The 14,668-nt window shown below is 46.8% G+C and overlaps 1 long non-coding RNA gene across 1 annotated transcript; it reads right to left on the reverse strand.

Moving 5' to 3' along the window:
* Window positions 1-6,683: 6,683 nt before the first annotated feature.
* LOC125743177 (uncharacterized) lies at window positions 6,684-13,356 on the reverse strand. The gene is made up of 3 exons (XR_007398300.1): window positions 13,145-13,356; window positions 7,256-12,307; window positions 6,684-7,066 (listed from the first exon to the last, which is right to left on the reverse strand). It is a non-coding gene; the product is annotated as an uncharacterized LOC125743177 (long non-coding RNA).
* Window positions 13,357-14,668: the final 1,312 nt, after the last annotated feature.

The raw sequence follows: 14,668 nt of genomic DNA on the forward strand, positions 1-14,668 counted from the left end.
CAGAGAGTGGAACGTTTTCACCCTTTTCTAAGAACACTGTCTCAGCCCGTTTTTATCTTTCAAAACTTTCACCATTTCAATGATAAATCTAGCAACAGTAACTGATGAAACTCATTCTTCTGTTTCTGTTTTTTTATGTATTTCGGTGGCACAGAATTAACAAGTGAGGTTTTAGCAAACCATATTTTGGATACTGGTCGATGGGAGGCTTTGAGCTTTGAGCTTCAGACAAGCTCTTTGGTGTGATCAAGGTGTATTATAGCCATTCCTTTGGGAGAAACGGTCTGTGATTTAAATTCAGAATAAATAAAACATAGTCCATCTTTCAGGGCAGTGCAGAACCCCACACCGCTCTGCCCTTAGACAGTCTTGTGTTGGCACTTTTTTGCACCTGTAAATGAGGGATCTGGCCTGTGCCGATTGGTGGGCGTGTGGCCTCAGTGAGTAGTCCCCGTCACCAGCCTGTGCGGCTCAGTGCCGAGCGACACGCCCCTAGAGCAGCCAGTCTCCCTTTCACTCCCCAGTATCACAGCTCCAATCTGTCACCCTCCACTCACCCTAATGTGTGAAAGCAAGACGTGTTGCGCCTATTAGCACTTTCCGGTAAGGCTGGCACGCTGATCCCCTTTCCCCGGGGAGCTGGGCAATATGGTGCCGCACGGATAGCGCCTGCCAGCCCGTCCCCCCGTTGTCACAACACATCAGTGAGCCTCCCGGGCCGGTCGACGCCGGAGATGGCCTCAGCCACAGCATCGCACACAAGCACAAGCACAGCGGAACACAGGCCGGCTGATCAATGTGCACAGAGACACAGACAGCCTGACTGACACACACAGCACAGGAACACACAGGCCAGCTGATCAATGAGCTTAGAGACACAGACAGCCTGACTGACACACACAGCACAGGAACACACAGGCCAGCTGATCAATGAGCTTAGAGACACAGACAGTCTGACTAACACACACAGCACAGGAACACACAGGCCAGCTGACCAATGAGCTTAAAGACACAGACAGTCTGACTGACACGCACAGCACAGGAACACACAGGCCAGCTGATCAATGAGCTTAAAGACACAGACAGCCTGACTGACACGCACAGCACAGGAACACACAGGCCAGCTGATCAATGAGCTTAGAGACACAGACAGCCTGACTGACACACACAGCACAGGAACACACAGGCCAGCTGATCAATGAGGTTAAAGACGCAGACAGTCTGACTAACACACACAGCACAGGAACACACAGGCCAGCTGACCAATGAGCTTAAAGACACAGACAGTCTGACTGACACACACAGCACAGGAACACACAGGCCAGCTGATCAATGAGCTTAGAGACACAGACAGCCTGACTGACACACACAGCACAGGAACACACAGGCCAGCTGATCAATGAGCTTAGAGACACAGACAGCCTGACTGACACACACAGCACAGGAACACACAGGCCAGCTGATCAATGAGGTTAAAGACGCAGACAGTCTGACTGACACACACAGCACAGGAACACACAGGCCAGCTGATCAATGAGCTTAGAGACACAGACAGTCTGACTGACACACACAGCACAGGAACACACAGGCCAGCTGATCAATGAGCTTAGAGACACAGACAGCCTGACTGACACACACAGCACAGGAACACACAGGCCAGCTGATCAATGAGCTTAGAGACACAGACAGCCTGACTGACACACACAGCACAGGAACACACAGGCCAGCTGATCAATGAGGTTAAAGACGCAGACAGTCTGACTGACACACACAGCACAGGAACACACAGGCCAGCTGATCAATGAGCTTAGAGACACAGACAGCCTGACTGACACACACAGCACAGGAACACACAGGCCAGCTGATCAATGAGCTTAGAGACACAGACAGCCTGACTGACACACACAGCACAGGAACACACAGGCCAGCTGATCAATGAGGTTAAAGACGCAGACAGTCTGACTGACACACACAGCACAGGAACACACAGGCCAGCTGATCAATGAGCTTAGAGACACAGACAGCCTGACTGACACACACAGCACAGGAACACACAGGCCAGCTGATCAATGAGCTTAAAGACGCAGACAGTCTGACTGACACACACAGCACAGGAACACACAGGCCAGTTGATCAATGAGCTTAAAGACACAGACAGCCTGACTGACACACACAGCACAGGAACACACAGGCCAGCTGATCAATGAGCTTAGAGACACAGACAGCCTGACTGACACACACAGCACAGGAACACACAGGCCAGTTGATCAATGAGCTTAAAGACACAGACAGCCTGACTGACACACACAGCACAGGAACACACAGGCCAGCTGATCAATGAGCTTAGAGACACAGACAGCCTGACTGACACACACAGCACAGGAACACACAGGCCAGCTGACCAATGAGCTTAAAGACACAGACAGCCTGACTGACACACACAGCACAGGAACACACAGGCCAGCTGACCAATGAGGTTAAAGACGCAGACAGTCTGACTGACACACACAGCACAGGAACACACAGGCCAGCTGATCAATGAGCTTAGAGACACAGACAGCCTGACTGACACACACAGCACAGGAACACACAGGCCAGCTGATCAATGAGCTTAGAGACACAGACAGCCTGACTGACACACACAGCACAGGAACACACAGGCCAGCTGACCAATGAGCTTAAAGACACAGACAGCCTGACTGACACACATGCACACAGATGCACATGGAAAGACACACAGTGATAGACAAGAGAATCAAAGCACTGACTTGCTCGCACAACTACTGACATGTACATATTAATATATACACATGCATATATGTATGCGACCTACACATCATTAATATGGACACATTTATAGACCCATCCATCCTCATTCTTACACTCATCACAGTCACAGAGGATCCTCAGAAATATTCCAGGTAGCATCAAAATTATCAATACATAGTTCACTTCAGTTCCTACCAAAAAGCCATTGCCCCCAAGGGCTTAACAAAGAATCAGAGATCCAGTTTATGATAAAGGTATGGATGGATGGATGGATGGATGGATGGATGGATGGATGGATGGATGGATGGATGGATGGATGTCAGACTAAGGACTGAGAAGTTGCGAAGATAATTATTTCACAGATAATAATGGCAATCGATCAATGGTGACCCATTGATGTACTTCATCAGAAGGAGAGGTGATACTTTCTTTAGCCTGGAAAGCCTGAGCTGATTCTCAGTTTCAATCATCGATCCACATGGGTCAGATATCTGCATGCTGCCTTCTGTGCTGTTTTCTGTTCATTTCAGAAGAACACAGAGCAGGTTAGAAACAGTCAGATAATTTGTGCATAATTATTAGGTCAAATAAAAAAAAAAAAAAAAAACTTGATGCATTGCATGATGTAAGACATTCAAACACAATCACAGCAAAAGAGATGGGGATGTTTCTCTATGGAATCTTCATCTCCTCCCCTCTGCTATTGTTGTTGGGTAGAAAGTTCTGGTTGGGGATCTGCAGATTTTCACCTGAAATCAAATAAAGATTAAGAGCCCTAGAGGTCTGTCCAGGGCTCAGATGAGGAAGCATCATCTGGGGGGGGGAGTTGTGGCAGACCTGGGTGCCCACTTGCCACACGCCTGACTGCCTGCCTGCTCATCATCCGCGACGACGCTGAGGGGCCACATGGCCCAGCCAGGGACGCAGGCGGGGATTCACACGCCCTGTACACGCGTGTACGCATCTGTTCGCTCATTCGCATACAACTGCAGATGTGTGCTTTGTGTTTGGAGGGGAGGGGAGGGCAGGGACACGGATCATAAGCAGCTGGGCTGACAGATGAGGAGTGGCACCGAGCGGCGCCCGGACACGACGCCCCGGAGTGACAGGGCTGAACTTTGGGACATCCACACAGTGGACAGGTTGAAGAAGCACAGGGCACCCGACGGTCACCAGGGGCAGAACTGTGGTCAACAGGGATGGTACGGCATTGGGGGGGGGGGGGGGCAGAGACTGGGACCACGGGGCACAGAGGTGGGGGGGCATATTAGACATCACAGTATCACTGTAATGTCAGCTCATGTCATGTGCAATCAGTGTTGCTTCTAATTTTCTGAGCAATTAGAAAGCTTATATTGAGCAGAGCAGGGCTACAGCAGCTGGCAGCTGTCTGTCACTCCCAGCCTGAGCTCCTCCTCCTGCAGCCACACCAACACAATCTCCTCTACTTCTCTTTTGATGTCATCTTCATATTTGAAATGCTTTGCGCACTTTGCTCGTTATCTGTGACCCTGTACTAGGGGAGCTGTTGGATGAATCGATGGATAGACGCCGATAAATGATAAAAATGTACTCAAACAGCCCCTTTTAACGTAAACTGGACTCATAATAGATTTATATCTAAACACTTTGGAGTCTCATAATTCAATTAATACCTCAATTACCAAACAGAATCAGTCTTCAGTACAATACACTTTCAACAAGACAGTGAAAACGTCCCAGATAATGAGGTTAGAATCCATCTGCCCATTTTCCAAAACCATTTATGCTATACAGGGCCATGGAGGGGGATGCAGAGGCTATCTCTGACGTCATGGGCATGAGACTTGGAATAACCCAGGAGGGGGTGCCAGCCCATCACAGGGCACACATACCTTTCACTCACACCTATGGGCAAACTGGTAATGCCAAGCAATCTCATCATGTTTTTGGACTGTGGGGGGAAACCGGGGAACCCAGAGGAAACACCACAATGACACAGGAAGAACATGCAAACTCCACACACATGGAGACATGGTGGGGACTTGAACCCTGGTACCAGAAGAGAGACAACAATGCTAACTCCCACTGTGCCACCCCCAAGGTTAGCATTATATCCAGAAGAATCATTCTTTCATTTCCGCATTTCCACTGTGGGGGGGGTCTTCTCTTTCTGTCTCACTTTTTCCTTTAGACTTACTGTCATTTTCAGCAAGGAGGTGCCCAGTTTCGACACTGACAAACACACTGCCCTCGTCTTCCTACTGCAGTAGTGCTTACGCTGCCATCTTTCTCATGTGCTCTCCTCTCTTCCCACTCCCCTTCCCCCCAGCATGCCCCCTCCTCCCCACTTGTGACTAAGCTCTGATGTCAGTGACTGATCCTCTTCCACTGCAAAGGCCTTTCTCAAAATAACCAAACCTATGTAAATAAACAGTCAGAGCTTGTTAGCATGTTAGCATGTTCTGTCCGTCCTTCGCTCATGTGCCCCGTTGCCATAATTTTCATTCTAATTGCAGGCAACATTCTACACAGCAACACGAAGTGCCACAAAATCCACATTAAACTATCAATCAACCATTAATACCTTCTACTTAGACACCACAATATACATAATGCATATTTACCATATATGCTTATTGCCTAAAACAGGCATTGGAAACCTGTCTATTCAAAACCAATCACAAATTAATAAACATGGAACATAAATCATCTGCATCCTTACAGAAGAGGGATTATAACAGAATAGTGAGGAATTGTGTTTTAAGGTTTGTATCTCCATTCTTCCTCTAGGAATTAAAATTAAACATTGAATTTACAATACGTGATAAGGTAATATCACATTAAGGAAACATACATTACATCAGATTTTTTTTTAATCCTTCAGATTACCTTCCATCCATCCATCCATTTTCCAAACCGCTTATCCTATTGGGTCGTGGGGGGTCCGGAGCCTATCCCGGAATCAATGGGCACGAGGCAGGGAACAACCCAGGATGGGGGGCCAGCCCATCGCAGGGCACACTCACACACCATTCACTCACACATGCACACCTATGGGCAATTCAGCAACTCCAATTAGCCTCAGCATGTTTTTGGACTGTGGGGGGAAACCGGAGTACCCGGAGGAAACCCCACGACGACACGGGGAGAACATGCAAACTCCGCACACACGTGACCCAGGCGGAGACTCGAACCCGGGTCCCAGAGGTGTGAGGCGACAGTGCTAACCACTGCACCACCATGCCGCCCCCAGATTACCTTTGTGTATGAAATTCCATTGTTTTATCTTGGGTAATTAATTAAATGTAGCCTAAAATGAGATAAACAGTCATTACAACATGAGTCAGCTTAGTCGAGTTATTCTTACATTTACATTTACATTTACAGTATTTGGCAGACGCCCTTAGCCAGAGCAACTTACATAAGTGCTTTAAGACGCTGTGATGAATTTTTTCCGATATTAGCTCAAGCTATGAATACCATCTATCTGAATACTCCTGGTTGCTTAAACCACAATTACAATCAACTGACTGTCAGGTAAAAAAAGACTGACGGTTATTCCATACAGTACCAAGCAGCTTTTATAACTATGATAGTGTGACACATAGACCATCCAACCTTATCTCCTATACAGGGACATGGGGAGGGCAGAGACTATCCATAGCAGCACAGGGCACAAGGCAGGAACACCCTGGATAGGATGCCAGTCCATCCCATGGCTCACAGTCTGAGCAATTAAGAGTCACCAGTTCAGGTAACTGCATAACTTTGCACTGTAAGAGGAACCTAGAGTACCCAGGAGAACCTTGCATGATACAGGGAGCAAACTCCACACACACAGAGTGCAGAGAGATTCAAAACCCAAGCATGAGAGATGTGAGGCAAAGGTCCCACCCACCCTAACCCTAACCCTAACCCTAACCCTTCCAGTCATAGAACGTGCTTTGTTTTATTCTGTGAAATTTCTTGGTTTTATCTTATGTCTTCATGCTGTCTTTTGTTTGCACAAATTCGCAACAGTTTGCATCACCTACATGTAAATGTAATTTAGTTCCAAAAGTGAACGGTGCAGGGGATGGAGAGGGTCCTGAGAAGGTCAGGCCACCGGTGCTGAGCTGTTGTTCTGCTCAAGCGGCTCTCCTACCTTCCTACTAAGGCGGAGTTCACTGGTCTGCTTGCTATCATCGCTGCCTCATGTCTGAGCAAGTTGGAAGACACCAGCAGGAGAAAGTCTGAATGTCTGCTGAGATCAGACAGGAGGATTGCCGCTCACCTCCTGAGGATTGCCGCTCACCTCCTGAGGATTGCCGCTCACCTCCTGAGGATTGCCGCTCACCTCCTGAGGATTACCGCTCACCTCCTGAGGATTGCCGCTCACCTCCTGAGGATTACCGCTCACCTCCTGAGGATTACCGCTCACCTCCTGAGGATTGCCGCTCACCTCCTGAGGATTACCGCTCACCTCCTGAGGATTGCCGCTCACCTCCTGAGGATTACCGCTCACCTCCTGAGGATTGCCGCTCACCTCCTGAGGATTGCCGCTCACCTCCTGAGGATTGCCGCTCACCTCCTGAGGATTACCGCTCACCTCCTGAGGATTGCCGCTCACCTCCTGAGGATTGCCGCTCACCTCCTGAGGATTGCCGCTCACCTCCTGAGGATTGCCGATCTCCTGCTAACACAAAGCTTCAGTGACACCACTTATGTCATCGAATGCGTTACTGACACAAGTCCCTCATGAGTCGGCCATCTCTTCTCACGCTTCAGCTCTCTGTCTGCTATGATGTGGCCCAAGTCGGTGCCATGTCACTTCCAACAAACCGCGAGGTGCCAGCCCTTGCTGTCCCATGCCCGCTTGGATATCATCACAATCGATATCCTGATGTGTTTGACGTCCCCCACCCCCATCTATTGTCTGGTTGAGGCACTGTGGCAGTTTTTGTCAGAACAGCCTTTTCAGGGATGATTCACATAAATGACAAGTGCAGCTCACAGGGGAACAACTGCAAAAGACAATGACAAATTAAAGTACAAAGTGCAGAGCTCTTTTGTCGGATGGCTGAAGGTCTGTTTGTGTCTGGTTTTCCAGCTTTAACACAAGTTCTGCAAAGGTATGCGATCCTCCAAAAAACATAAAAAGCTCTTCATACGAGACTGCTCATTCACGGAGAAGTGCATGTATTTTCAGAAGCTACAGAGCTCAGTGGGCCAAGCTTGTGTGCCTGGGATCGGAGGGCCGCTGGTTCAAACCCGGCTTCGACACGTCTGCAGGTCCTTGAGAAAGACCCTTGACCCACCCCCCTGGGCACCGCAACAGGTGGCACCTCTTCACAGCCAGGCCACTCTACAAAGAGCAAGTTGGGGGAAGCTTAAAGAGAATTTCTCCAATGGGATCAATAAAGTGTTAGCTATTATTATTATTATTATTATTATTATTATTATTATTATTATTATTGTTGTTGTTGTTAATGGATTCTCTCCATGTTCCCATCTGGGTGGTTCCCTGCCTTGCGCCCGTAGTCTCCAGGATAGGCTCCAGACTCCCCAGCACCCTGAATAGGACAAACATCTACAGAAGATGGATGGATGGATAATGGATTCTCTCAGTCTAATTTAAGTTATTTAGACTTAGCCAGGATAATCAAATGTAGGAAGGTATCACCATTTTCTAGCAACACAAATATTAATTCAAGCTCAAGAAATTTATGCGACAACTTTATTATCAGTAAAAGCATGCATGCCCATACACAACCCAAAATGAAGAAAATGCAGTGTTTCCATTGCAAGACTGATTCTGGTTTAAGCACACCAGTGAGTGACATCACAATCCCAGGCTGATTTTGACTGTGATGAGAAGAACAGACTAGCCTGGGACCAGAGACATGCTTGTCTCACCTCCACAATGTTTAGGATGAACGGTATATAAATATCGTCAGCCTCAAGGCGACAAAAATCACAGTGGGGCTCTTTCCACCACGTCCTCCCTTTTTGGTGTCTAATTAGAATCTTAGGCTCGTTAGAGCCAACAAGCCTCAGGCCCCCTGACACAAAGTTGATTCCATCTGACGTAACAAGTCAATGTTAGGGGGTGGATGTTACTTTTAATTAGTAAAACAAGAGAGGTGGCCAAGGATGGGTAATAATAGGAAAAATGGGAGTCATCAAGGTCTGCTACAGAGCTTCTCTATAAATGGGGCAGACAAAGGTTAATCCCAGAGGTAGATGGTTCGTGGCCAGGAAGTGAAAATCCAGAACAAGATTTAGTTTCAATCAACCAGTTCAGTATCAATAGTCTCAGTCATAAAATACTCAGCTGGTTGGTTTAAACAAAATCTTGATCTTGATTTTTACTTTTTGGACCTGAACCTCTGGTCAATGCCATAGACACCTTCTCTTGATGGTTCCCTGAGTACGATGCATACAACTTGCGTAAATACATTCATTAGAATCAAATAGAAATACTTCTGTGTAGCTCGAGGAGTCCAAAGAGCCACCTGGCCCAAATGAACATTTATAGATATGACCAACTGAGTCGCTTACGTGGACAGCTCAAAACCTTGTTGGTGTAACGTCTACAGCCTTCCAGTTTTTGGATGAATATGCAGTCATCTAGAGTTTCCTCCTTATTGTCATTGTGCTATTCTTGCTAAGTAGAAAGCTTTGTAGGTCTTTTCTGTTCTCTTTGTCTTTTTGTTTATTGTGCAGTTGCCGTCCCTAACTCTCCCTGTTGGTCTGTACATCCCTCCCTTCATCTGGTCTTCATCTCGGTCTTCCCCATGCCCTAGTTTTACCATGTGATCTTAACCGGAAGGTTAACCTCTAGAGGGAGGAGCCTGTCAGCCCTTCCACCACACCAGCCCTTGTGTGAAGGGCGCCCTTTGTCACGTTACATTCCCAAGTTGCCAGAATCATGGTTCCGTTGATGCTCATTGTTGCTGCATCTCACCCCTGTGGTTTTACCATAATACCCCTGTGGTTTTACCATAATACCCCTGTTCTGGGATATAATTAAGCTCCTTGCACAGGTGCATTGTGGAGGGGAAAAAATAACAGAAAGATTCTTTGTTCTTCGCTCACCCCTCCATTTCAGGGGGGTTACTCTATTGTGAGAAGACTTAATAGGCCCAAAGTGACACGTACTATAAGCATAAAAGAAGGCCCCCCAATTTCAGAAGTGATTGATATAATGTGGGTGGTACTTGTGATCTTCTTCTGACCTGGTGATGGTCCAGGCAAGGTCCCTCTTCTCCCAGGGGGTCAAACATCACCTCAGCATGGCCTAATGCTGCTGATGAGCATAAGTCCACCCTGCAGGCCTGCAGCCCTCTAGGGCTCACGCCATCACCGTGACCTGAGCTGACAGAACCACACATAGAGACACACGCAAACATGCACACACACACACACACAGACACACACACACGCACACAGATAGGCTAGAAACTATTTACGTCAGCAGAGGTGACTATATGTCAACAAGTGGCAGAAAGGGATAGAGGGTTCTTTCAGGCGAAGGTAGTGGGACAGGACCTCCATCTTCTAGGTCTCACCGTTTCTGCTTGTGAATGGACAGGTCACACATACATGCACAAAAAGACCATTCTGAACACCACACGGGGATTCAAGAACATCTGAGACCTCTGACCCCCGGCTTCTTCTTCCCTGAGCAATGGAACATATTACAGCACCATGGAGGTGCATCAAGATGACAGTCCTGAGAAGAGTTATGTACACCTGACGCAGCATCTGCCTCTTCCCAGTTAAAAATGATTCATGATGCTTCTAGTAGAAAGACTAAAGATTAATTAACGGTGTAAAGCGTGCACCTCTGAAAAGAACACTGGATTAATATATGATATAACTGTAGCCAACTATTTGCACCTAGGCACTGTATATGACTTACCTTGAACACCTGTGGCCTGGTGGGATTCAAGTTCTGTCCCTGACCGTGGAATTTGGAATTTACAGGTTTTCTCTCTATTGTCAGCGGTTTCCTCTGCAGATTAGTTAGCCTAATTACCCTTAGGATGCGATTATGTGATCTCCAGTGCAAGATGTCTTCTGCATTGGTCCCATGTCTTTCTGGGATAGGGCCCAGTCTCACTACTACCCTGTACTGGCTGTGCCCTTATGCAAGATGGAGAGATGGTGAAATTATCTTGAACACAGTTAAGTATTACGGACAATGCAAAGTAGGAACACAGGAATGCATAAAGACATTTACATCATTTTTCTAAATATGATGAGATTAACTGTAGCAGACCTATGCAGAAAAGTCAGTACCCTTTCACCATGGGATAGTGTATAAGCCAATGGGAAACATAGCATGAGCACAGAGTCACATCATAGTAATTTTGCACTGCCATGGCGATTGACAGCTGAGGCTTAGCCATAACTGAGGCCTAAGCACAGGGGGCTATATTTAGACAGATTACTCAGCTAGTCATAAGCAGGGCTTGGGTTTAGGTTTTAAAGGAGAAAAAGAACCAGAGACAGTTTCTAGTCGTATGCAGTGATGCTTAGCTGCTGCTCGGATGGGGTTTGCTTGCAGCGTTTGTCTGTGTTAAGTATCTGCTGCCGAAAATGGCACGGATCACATTGGATATAACATTGATCTTGCTGACACCAGGACAGGTTCACCAGTGGTCCAACAGTGTATCAATATTTTGGTTGAGAGGAGCAACATACACATGTTTTTAAAATCTCGACACACTTCATTTCAGTATGGCCTCAGATGGATTAAGTCATATGGCAATTTAATGGTAGGAGGGATGAGACTAGATTACAGTCTTAGAGCAGTTAGAGGCTGAACGTGTTGTGAATCAGGAAGAATTGGTTAACTGCACTGTAAGGAATGACTCAAATGACGTGAATGATGACTTCACACTTACCTGGTCACTGCCAGGCCATTGGCAAGAATGTGAAATGGAAGAGCATCAGTCCTCTATTTGTAGGTCAGACAGGGGCCACTGCGGGGGCCACTGCAGTATTACAGTATTAGATTGGGCGGACAGCCACAAAAATCAGACGCAGAAAACACAAGCATAAGCACAAATGATCAGTCACACAGATGATCAGCCGCATAAATGATCAGTCACTTATCATCAAGCTGCAATATAATCACTAAAGTGATTGACAGCTCTACCTCTTAAACATTTAGTATTGACAATGAGGTATACAGTACTATGAAGAACAATGGGAGCCCTTTACATGGGGAGTGATGTGCCAATAGAGTTACAGATGGTTTGCGTAGGGAAGTGGTTTAATAGTCCACAATGAGGTATGCTCTGAAATACAATATGTGCTCTTTGTATGGGTAGTGATATACCAATAGTTTGTCTAGGGAAATGGTGAAGTTCTCCATTATAGAACTGCTAGCTATAAAGCCTTCTATCTGACGCATTACATCACTAAAAGGGTATTTTAAATTAATAAAATTTTCTCAGTAGATTGAAAGTTTTGGTCATACAAAGGATAAAAGGAGTTGGGTGCTGCTGCAGCATCACATGGTGTTGTGCTTAGCATCGGGGTTTGATTCGCACGCTCTGGTTTTCTCCTGCAATCCAAAAACATAAAGGCGTCTCAGTGGGTGTCTCTTAATTACCTTTAGTGGGTGAGTGTTTACCCAGCGATGTACTGGCATCTTACCCAGGACCCCTGGGCCTCTTGGCACGGGCTCCAGGCTCACCATGACCCGGTAATAGCTAAGTGGTTATGGAGCACAGATGAATGTCTCGATGTTATAGGCGTATATAACCCAATCTGGAACTATGTCTCTTTTGTCCCTGTTCCCATTTCATGCTTCTGAAACATGAGGAACATCCAGCCTCGCGCCCTGCCACAGTAAGCTGCACTCTCACTCAGGGGGTCTCCAGTGACCCCTAGTCTTTTGACTCAATCCTTGGGCTATAGCCCAGATTAGGCCCTCACTGCCAGTTGGGCTATTGCCAGAGGTGTGAAGCTCAGGATCAGAGTGGAAACAATGATCTGTTTAAGTGCTTGAGTACAAGTACTGAAGTAAAATGCTTGTGGCCTCGTCTTGTATCTTGGAGGGTCATCATTTCCATATGTCACGCCTTGGCAGTTTTACACCCAACAGCCACCATGTGGAATGGTCATATCATCGTACCCCCCCCCCCCCCAAACAGTACTCAACAAAAAAAGGAAAATATTTTTTGCATTTGTTTTTTTTATTTCTCGTTTACTTTTAAGCAATACAATTTGATTAAAAAAAACAAACATTTGTTTATAACAACAAGGCCAACTAGAACAGAAAGCCCAACATATTCTGGCGAGTTGGTTTAAAATATGAGTAATTTTTCACTGTCACTTTTCAGTTTTATCAGTTGCACAATTCTGAGATCAAAAGTTCAAAATAAACGGCCGTACTCACTGAATCAAAGCGCATCCCTATCTGTCTGTAGCCTGTAAGTAGTTGTAAGTAGTTCTTGAAGACAGAGAAATGGAGGGAGATCAGCATAGTCCAGCGATAGATAAAATAATGGCTGATGGTGCAAGAAGGTAGGTAATAACAGAATGGATAAGGAGTGAAAGCGAACCCCACGGTGTTGATCTGCTGGAATGCGGAATGGCAGCACTGCCTGGGTTGGCACCTAACCCTAAATACCTCAACCAGCCTTCTTCCTGTGTCTCTGTCCTCTCAGCTATCAGTCTCCTATGAAATGGGAGACCCCCCTCTCCACTTCTTCCTGCTGATTTACTCTACCCACCCCCACCTCCAGAATACCACCCCCATTGCCATCCGGCTGTCACAACCGGTTGGCCAGAATAGAAGCGTGACGTGTTTGCAGTTACTGTCCCCAGAACTCTCGAATCGAGGATCGAAGGTGCGCAGGAGCACGGGATATTCTGGTGTCATATTCACTATCTAATGATGTCTCAATCTGTTCTGCGCACAATAAAAGTTTCATGGTTTTTTTTTTGTGGTAGGTAATGAGATCACCAATATGTGTTCTAGAACATCCAAGTTCTTCTACACTCAAAGCAGAGAAAGAGAACATCTGCAGAGTGGAAGAAGCTCCAACTAGAAGATCCTCCATTGTGCGCTCATTGTTATCCAAAGTTCCGGAACTGAAGAATATAAACGCACATCTCTTTTCGGAAACTTGTTAGGGGGCGGTGGGTGGGTTGTGAAGGGAGGGTTGTGTTTCAACGTCAGTTTTGTAACCGGCTCATAATGCGTGTTGATTTGGGCCCTGCGTTAGTCAGAAGAGGTGTCTGCTGTAAGATAGCCCTGGAACCCAGATTGACACTCATTAGCATAGGGCTGTGGGCCAGGAATCGGGGGGTTTGATGCGAGGGGACGAGGAAATGGAGGTGGGAGGGGGGTGCGAGTGTTATTTTTCAAGAACAGTCCCAGGGTGCCTCTGCCGACCCAATTGAGGGCTGTTATTGGCCAAGCCCCCAGGAACGCACAGTAAGCTACATCCTGCTAAAAATAAACATCTGAATGATTGATACAGATAGAGGCAGACTGATAAAGCCACATAAATTAAAAGCAAGAGGGGAAAATGAGCCCCGCTCAGAAAAGCCGTGTCAGATAAGGAGGCCGCTTAAAGCCATCAGGACCCCCTTACTGCCTGTGTTTACCCTGCCTGGAGGAGAAACATGCTTCCCATCTTCTGCCACACACAGGGAAAACACCCTCCAGCCACCATTAACATCACGTCTGCTTAATCACCACCACCCTGTGAACGAATAGAAAGAGCAGGACCTGTGGGTCTCTCTCCCTCACAGACACACACACTCACAACGTCGTGTTCAACTCTCCCGCTGTGTTCACCTGCGCTGCCCTAAACAAGTGTCTATCAATGCCCCTGAATGCAGCAGTTCCCTTTCTATGACCCTATATGTCAATGAATGAATCACTTGCTGCATTATTACAAGAAATAAAAAA

Source organism: Brienomyrus brachyistius, chromosome 5 (genome assembly GCF_023856365.1).
Source record: "Brienomyrus brachyistius isolate T26 chromosome 5, BBRACH_0.4, whole genome shotgun sequence".
In the NCBI taxonomy this organism is placed as follows: Eukaryota; Metazoa; Chordata; class Actinopteri; order Osteoglossiformes; family Mormyridae; genus Brienomyrus; species Brienomyrus brachyistius.